The 7,929-nt window shown below is 37.2% G+C and overlaps 2 long non-coding RNA genes across 2 annotated transcripts; both read left to right on the top strand.

Annotated features, from left to right (window-relative positions):
• Positions 1-317: 317 nt before the first annotated feature.
• On the top strand, positions 318-1,856 carry LOC128262088 (uncharacterized). Its single transcript, XR_008268312.1, has 3 exons — positions 318-327; positions 414-800; positions 1,412-1,856. It is a non-coding gene; the product is annotated as an uncharacterized LOC128262088 (long non-coding RNA).
• Positions 1,857-3,748: 1,892 nt separating this feature from the next.
• Positions 3,749-7,676, top strand: LOC128262089 (uncharacterized). The gene is made up of 3 exons (XR_008268313.1): positions 3,749-3,855; positions 7,393-7,519; positions 7,591-7,676. It is a non-coding gene; the product is annotated as an uncharacterized LOC128262089 (long non-coding RNA).
• The last annotated feature ends 253 nt before the right edge of the window (positions 7,677-7,929 follow it).

Raw genomic sequence — 7,929 nt, 5'->3', positions numbered from 1 at the left:
AATGGTTTTTAGTAAATTACAAGAAGGTAGAAAGTGGCGGGTACATTGTGACTGTGATTTTCTTAAGGGTAGAGTATATTTTAAGTAACTATTTTTGGAAGCTTAAATATTATTTGAAGAATATTTAGTCAAATTTTAAGACGACCAAGCAGAATAAGCAGAGCTATGACTTATCGATTAAAAGAAAAACTTTAAATGGCGTTTAAGTCCTTGCTCATCGGCATTACAAAATTACTAAACCAAAAAACTCAGCACATCTGATTTAAAGCGTTCTTTAAATATATTTGAAATCCGAATATTTTTGGCTGAGATACAATGAAAACCGCAGTAAGCTGGCATTGCTTTGCCTTTTACTAATTCATGCATATTTATTTATTTCTGACCTTTTTTTGTTTGGTTGAATAAAATTACAGCCATTTTTAGTCGCTCAGAAGTCCCAGAATCCCAACGTAAATCATATTTGAGATGTCGCATCTTTAATTCGGAGGCGGAATTCCATTGACGAATTGCTTCTGCCGCCCCCTCACCATCTTCATTCGGCGACTGCCGCGTTTTTGTTGCGTTTGGAAATTGCTTTGCTGGCGCCTACTTAAGTTACTTTCTGTCTTTCTTTTTTTTCGCTTTTTGTTTTTGCTGGATCGTGCGCATTCCGCTGGATTCCGCAGCCAAATTGATGGCGCCAAAATTCAAGAAGCTCAGCGGTCGGACTTGGAGCCGAGTCCGCCTGGGAAAGGCAAAAAGAATCGGTGGCAGACGGCAGACGTCATTGGCATAACCATACCCACGGCGATGGGCATACAGTGAGTGTCATAAAGCTTTGGACATTATAATAAACATTATTACCTAAAAACATGAGAGCAGCTATTGGCTTTATGTATTAATAACTAAACAACTATACAACTCATTTCATTTATATATTTTAGTGATTAGTAAATGAAAAGTGTTTTTTTTCAGAAACAAGTAATGGCACTTAAACCTGAAAGTTTATTAATATATGTAGTCTAGCTTCAATAATAAATACAGCCTTTTGTATTATTTACTAATTAATTCTTCATTTTTCTTTTGAATACTTTCATGAACAAGTTATATATTACAATTTAAGATAGATTATATATAATTATAATATAATTTAAGATAGCTTTTATTTCCAAGAAAATGTGTCTTATATGCAATAGATTGCTATTATATTATTGTTATATAAAATGAAATAGAGCTGTTAGGAATAGATATATAGCCGATTAAAATCGGTAAAATATCTTATTGTTAAACTAAATGGTTAATATTATATATAGTCTAATTAAAGTTATTAATGTTCCTATTATTCTAGTATAAATTTGGATTAAATATAAATAAAGCCAATGCTCTTTCCCTTTCTCAAATGATGTACCTATTAAAATGGATAGCCTTATAGATCTACAAGAACCAACTTATGCTTCAAGCCCACACTGTACTGGGTTGAAGGAGTGGAGCATTTGTCCCATAAATGTCAATTCGTCAGAGTTTTTCACGTCGCCGCTTAGATGTCAGCTCCCCGGGGCCTTGAGAGCTCGGCCTTAAATTATTCTACGCACAGTCGTGGCCGTATTATGAATTTTGAATACAATTATTGCAAAAATGTTCCCCCAGCAAAAAAAAATGCAGCGCAGGAGGGAAATTCTGGATTGTCGGTCACTGGGTTTTGAGTTGGCCTAGAGGGTGGCCCTTTGCACCGATCCGTTATTTGCGTGCCGATCGGACGATTCATTAATAAAAATTATGTCAAAATAATCACGCCACCAGTTGGGACTCAAGACCTGGACCCATGATAAATGAGTCGCCTCCAGGGTGCACTCGAAACCCTTTGCTGGGATCAGGGATTTGAGATTTGGGACAGGAGCGACTTAATTACATGTGCAAACTCCGAATTTGAATGTCATCATTAGTGGCGCCGAAAGAGGGGAAAGGGAAAGTACGGCGTGTTCGACGCGACACTGATCCGATTCCGATTGTAGCTCCGATTACCCGGCCAGATCATTAATTACTTTATTACGGAAATCAAAATGTCAGTCGGCCTTTCATCGCATCGCTTTTCGCTCCAGTCGCTCGCATTCAAAATGTTTTCAGATTCAGTTTCGGTGTCTGTCTGTTTTTTATATACTTCCCCTTCATGTCACAGCGTGTGTTTACATAATGCGGAAAATTAATGATGAATTTGTTAGCTAAGTGACGCCGAATCGCCGTATCAGAATCACAATCGGAGTTGCTGACGGGCCAAAAAGTTCAAAAATGATAAATTGCTTCGATTACACGCGGGACAAGCAATTTTTTAATTCTCCTTAATGATTGTTAAAAAAAATAGGGTAAGTAAAAGAAAATTTGTATTGTAAATGGAAGGAGTTAATGAGCGAAGGAGAAAACATTTATATAAACAGGACTTGAAACAGTCTGTCGAAGTTTTATATGTTAAAGAAAATTTGCCTATAAACGCACAAAATTAAGCCATATTTTTTTTAAAAACAACTTTAATTATGTCTTGTATGTCGGTATAAAATTTTATTTTAACAAGAAAGGTCTACGGAACTTAAATATAATTGTCAGATTGATATATCATTTTAAATTTTATTTTAATTAATAGAAATTAAAACATTTTATTCGAAATCAAAAAGTTAACAGAGCAAACATCTTATAACGCCATATATACATTTATTTAATTTTAACCGCAAGCTTAAGTAAATAATTAAATACATACAAAATGTCCCCTTACTCAAGGAATAGTTTAATTATACTAGGTAATTATCAAATAATAAAACCCGAAAAACCTGAATACACTAAGAAAACAGGTTGACTTGCATATACAGGCCCCCAAAAAATGTTGGTGCTGGCCAAGCTCGCCTCCCGTTTCATCTTAATTTGCATAAGCGCCGCGCACAAATCCGCGCTCCACATTCAACACGCGACTTGGGATCGGAATCGGAATCGGAATGGATATGGATATGGTGGAGGACTTGGACGTGGCCGTATCTCAGGAATTGTCTGCGGGGACATTCAATGTGCAGGCATAACAAATGAATTATTGACGTTTTTAAGCAATATTCGCCAATATGCGCTGGCCAGAAAAAACAAAAACTGAAAAACAGAAAACGGACACAGACTCAGACCCGAATCGAGGACCAAACACAAGGCCCAAGCTGTTCAGAGATATGAAAATTGTCAACGTGGGCTTTCATTTGCTTAATTTAATTTCGTCTCTTTGTATTTTGTCGCGTCTCTCATTTGTTTTAACGTTTTAACGAGGATGTGGATGGGACCCAGACATACGTATCGGGGTTGGAGATGCACTGGAAAAAATAGATCACAATTAAAAATCTATTAAAAATTGTAAACTAAGTTATTTAAACACTTTTCACAAAAAAATCGAAAAAGAAAGCTTAGAGGCTGATCATTTATTTAAGAACTATAATAAAGCGTAAATAGTTTTTCTGTTTCACAGAAGGATTGAATGTAATCTAATATATGTTATACTTACCAAATTTAATATTTATACAAACTAGTTATGGCAAAAATGTAAGTTTATTTTAAGAAAATTATATGAAATCTAAGAACCTTTTACAAACATGTTTTAAAGTAATACAAATAATGTAAATACTTTTAAAAGCTAATTTAAATATCCAAGTTTAAGTGTTTTTTATGTAAAATATTTCAATGAGGGTTTTATTTGCCAAAAACCTAATATTAAAATTTTAAGTAGGAAAATGATATTTAAATGCCATTTTTCCCCTAGTGTGGGTACAGGGAAAGAGTCTGCGACTGCGGCCTGCGACCGGGTCCGCTCGTCTTTCATTTTCGTGACTGTTGTCCGTGGAACGGGGAGCTCAGGTAGGAGCGAAAGCGAAGATCTTCCCAGGTCGCATGTAAATCCCAGCTCGTTCGGCCAGAGAGCTGGGCTCATTAATGAATTTAAATGGTCTCCTTAATAATATTTAACGGCTTCTTTGCCTGGCTTTATGATGACAATATTTTTCCAAGGGGTCTCTCGAACTTAATGGCCCTGCATTGGCATTTGACAGCTGACAAGTTCGTTGGCAAAGTGTTGGCCTGGAGCTGGGGGCTCACGGGCTCACATAAAAACGCTCAGCTTATGACGGCATCAATAATTCCCTTTCATAAGCGGCCATCCCATTCCATCCCGAGTTGGTCAATCTGTTCGCCAATTTATCTCATAGATTCCATTTGATGTACGTGCAAAGCACACACCCTCCGTGGATAACAAATCCCCCGCTGCCCGAGCCGAACTTATCCAGTTCTACAAATCGATTTTTGATTGAGTTCATTAGAGGCCAAGTCGAAATGCCGCAACAGGAGCAGCAGCAGTCCTGGATGCTTTTCAAGTAGTTGTGGTCGGGGGTTTCCTTATCGCCGTTCAGCATCGCACATATGGAAGGTAATGCCTCCCAGGAGCTTTTGCCGGAATCCGCACGGAGCCGAGCACTTGGCCAAATCATTTTTGTTATTAGCGAAAATCGCGTCGAGTGATTTACTTTTACTTTTGTCTTACTACATACTACTCCTCCTCCACACACGAGCATGTATCGTTCGTTATCATCTGTCGGTCAGGCGGTCCAAAGTTGCGTCCCAAAGTGGCAAGTCCCCGCACAAATCCTAATTGGATTTATGTGTAGAACTGGATTATAGCTTATGTTTCCAACTTGCCTGCCTTTTTCGGCTCTAATTGCAGTTGCTAGCGGGTGGTATGGGGCCCAATTGCCAGCCTGATGGTTTTCATCAGGCCTCAGAGCAGATAAAGCAGCAATCTTAAATTGAAGAAATTATTTATTTCATATACAAAAGAAGCACTACAAAAAAATTATTTATTTTCAATTATTAATCAATTTGTAAACTTTTCAGTGAGACAGTACAAACAGGTATATTGAATATAATTATATATATAATAATATTGAATATATTATATAATATTGAAAATAATTGTTCCTTTAATAAGTACAAAAAGCATTACCTCAATATTTGTTATCTCCGATGGGTATTCATTTATTTAAAGCAAACATATAACATTTATATTTAAACTCAATTTCATAAGTAAGTCTTTAATAACAGATTTCTCTAAAATTAAAGAAACAGGATTATATTTTTAAGCCATTATTCAAATTAATGTAGATACTACATTGTAAAATCAAAAAATAATATTGGCAGTCCTAGCCATTGTCTAATAGTTTTTTTATACCAAGTATTGTTTTACAATTTGTTTTCCAATCGAATGTATCAGTGTATGACTCAGCCAAGATTTGAAAGTTGTGAAATTTACCTCAGTCCTCGAGTCATGTGTGTGTTCTACCTGCTGAATGAGTTCTGAGTACCGTTAATATCACTATACGATAGATAAGCCCAACCAAATGATATTTATGCTATCGTGATGATCACCATTCTGTGATTTCCATAATTCGTACCCGAAAACGAAACTCTCAGCTCAACTAATAAGGCCGCTTGGATATTTATGACACGATATCATCTCGGGCCACTCGATTTCCAGTCGAAAGCCATGTCTCCGGTGGGTCTGAGCTGGGATTGCAGTCGAGACCAAATGTCTGCCACGGAATCATTTCGAAATATTGGCCATTAAAATGGGAGATGAGAACCCGCGAGAACCACCAGAATCCAAAGTCTGTGGCGAGTGGAAGAGTTATGCCTTGAATGAAATGAGTATATAAATATTTTATCAGTGGCCAGAAATCAGATATCTCTTTGATTCATAGAGCTAATTTATGGCTTCCTTTGGCCCCAGTCTCAGTTCTTGAACAGCCAGACCCTCCGACACCAGGGCAGCTCATTATGAGCCAAGCCGAGCTGAGCTGAGCCGAAAATCAATAAAAACATATCGTACACAAATATTTGAGTGGAGTGGAGGTGGAGGTGGAGGCGATTCCTCAAGAAGAACCCAACATAATTCTGGTTATTTGTATATTTATATTTTTACCTTTAACGAGTTACTTAGAAATCAATCGCCTGCTTTGGGTTATGAAGATTATATGCGTAGATAGATCTGGCCGATCCCCCTGGCCGATCCTCTCAGGCAATTCAAATTAGCCTTAAATGTTGTCTACTTTGGCCATGCGGCCATCTTTCTATGATCCCGAACCCGAACCCGAACCTCCCGAATGCAAAAACTCAGCGCATCTCATTGATTTGTAATTCACGGGCACAGCATAAATTCTACATGTGAAATCTGATAGCCACGGCCTGAAAATGGCCAAGACCTGGACTTGGAGATGGAGCTGGAGCTGGAGCTGGAGCTGGATCGCTGCTCACTGCTCACTGCGCTATTTTGTGGCAATCATTTGCACCTCGCTCTGCCTCCAGGCCACAAATCTTATTTTATTCAATGTGCTCATGCGTAGGTCGACTCCGCATTTGCATATGCCGCTGCAGACTCCGGGCCCAGAATCCAAACCGAAGCCAAACCCAGCCTGAATGGCAAACACAATGCTGGTCACTTAAATAGTCCTCTCTCTTCTTAAAAGAAATAAATATATATATATATATATTTAGTAAACTAAAAAAAAACTTACATTCTTAAGTCTTTATTGACAACAATCAACTACATGTTTGGTTGCTAATTGAAGTCTTTCAACAAAAAATTAACAAATATGAAAATAGATATTCGAAAAACAATATAACAACACTTATATGGCAAGGAAAATAAGACAAATTTTCTATCATCCCAAATAGTTGTTCGCAGAACATATATGTATATAAAATGTATTCTATATCCTAACGCAATAATAGTTTTCTTTAATACAGTGTAATTTTTATTGAGAACCAGTTACTTATGTTATTTTTATGATTACAAAAAAAGTTTGCGATGATATTAAGTTTTAAAGCCTTATTTCTACAAAGCTGAACTATGAAAACTAACATAATAAACTCCTATTTTGATGGCCTTTGTTGTATAAATCCAGCTTAGCTGGACTCGGCACATTTATGAATCAACGCCAGGCGCGCCATTTCATTCAATAAAACACGAGGAGTCCGCTCCCCTCGCCTCACCACCCCTCTACCCCTCTCCCGATCACTTGTTTAAGCCTTTTTTGAGCAATGTTCAATGCACGACAACGACATCGAGTTGTTGTTGTTGTTGCTGGTGTTGCTAACTCGCGGAACATAAATATTTCGACACTTTTGCATGCGCGACAAACATGTGCGAGAAATGGCATAAAAATATGGCAGGCAAAGCGCGAGGGGATGTGGATTCGGGAGGGGAAAACCAGGTCTGATGGCCATTTAGTGGCCAACAAGCTCTACCACAAAAAGGGTTCAGGGGAGTCGAACGGGCAAAAGATGCAAATTTGTCGCCGGAATATGATCATAATTCATGCAACAAATAAATGTACAACTTTGCAGGCGATGGAGAGGTGACCAAACCCGAGTGCGAATCTGGAGTCCCCGGATCGACCCACGCGAAAATATCACCATCACAACCGGATGCTGAGCGGAGTTTGCATATTTAACTTCAATTTGTGGGCTCAAAGTAAATATTGAGTTGCCTGACCGGCTTTGATTCACCAGTGCGATTGCCTAAGCAAATTATAGATTTTCCAGATTATAAAGGTTACTCTAAAGGCGTAATATTATGGAAGCTAGAGAAATGTTAAATTAAAAATGGACTAATACAACCAGACTTTCTTAAAGAATGCGATGCAAGACTTTAATATTTTAAAGTGTTTGATTTAATATTTTGTGTATACACTTAAAATAAACAATAAAACGGTTATAGAAAAATTATAAAACATTGAAAAATGTAAAACTCTGGGAAGCGCATTTACTCCTTCTAAACTCATTTTAAAATATTTTATAAAATATTTTGTACACTGCTAACAATATGGATAAGCTCAAATGAATATCTGACTATTGAAACATTTTTTTAAATTTATTTAAATT

Source organism: Drosophila gunungcola, unplaced genomic scaffold (genome assembly GCF_025200985.1).
Source record: "Drosophila gunungcola strain Sukarami unplaced genomic scaffold, Dgunungcola_SK_2 000001F, whole genome shotgun sequence".
Classification (NCBI taxonomy): domain Eukaryota; kingdom Metazoa; phylum Arthropoda; class Insecta; order Diptera; family Drosophilidae; genus Drosophila; species Drosophila gunungcola.
This window is presented reverse-complemented; position numbering and strand designations above follow the sequence as displayed.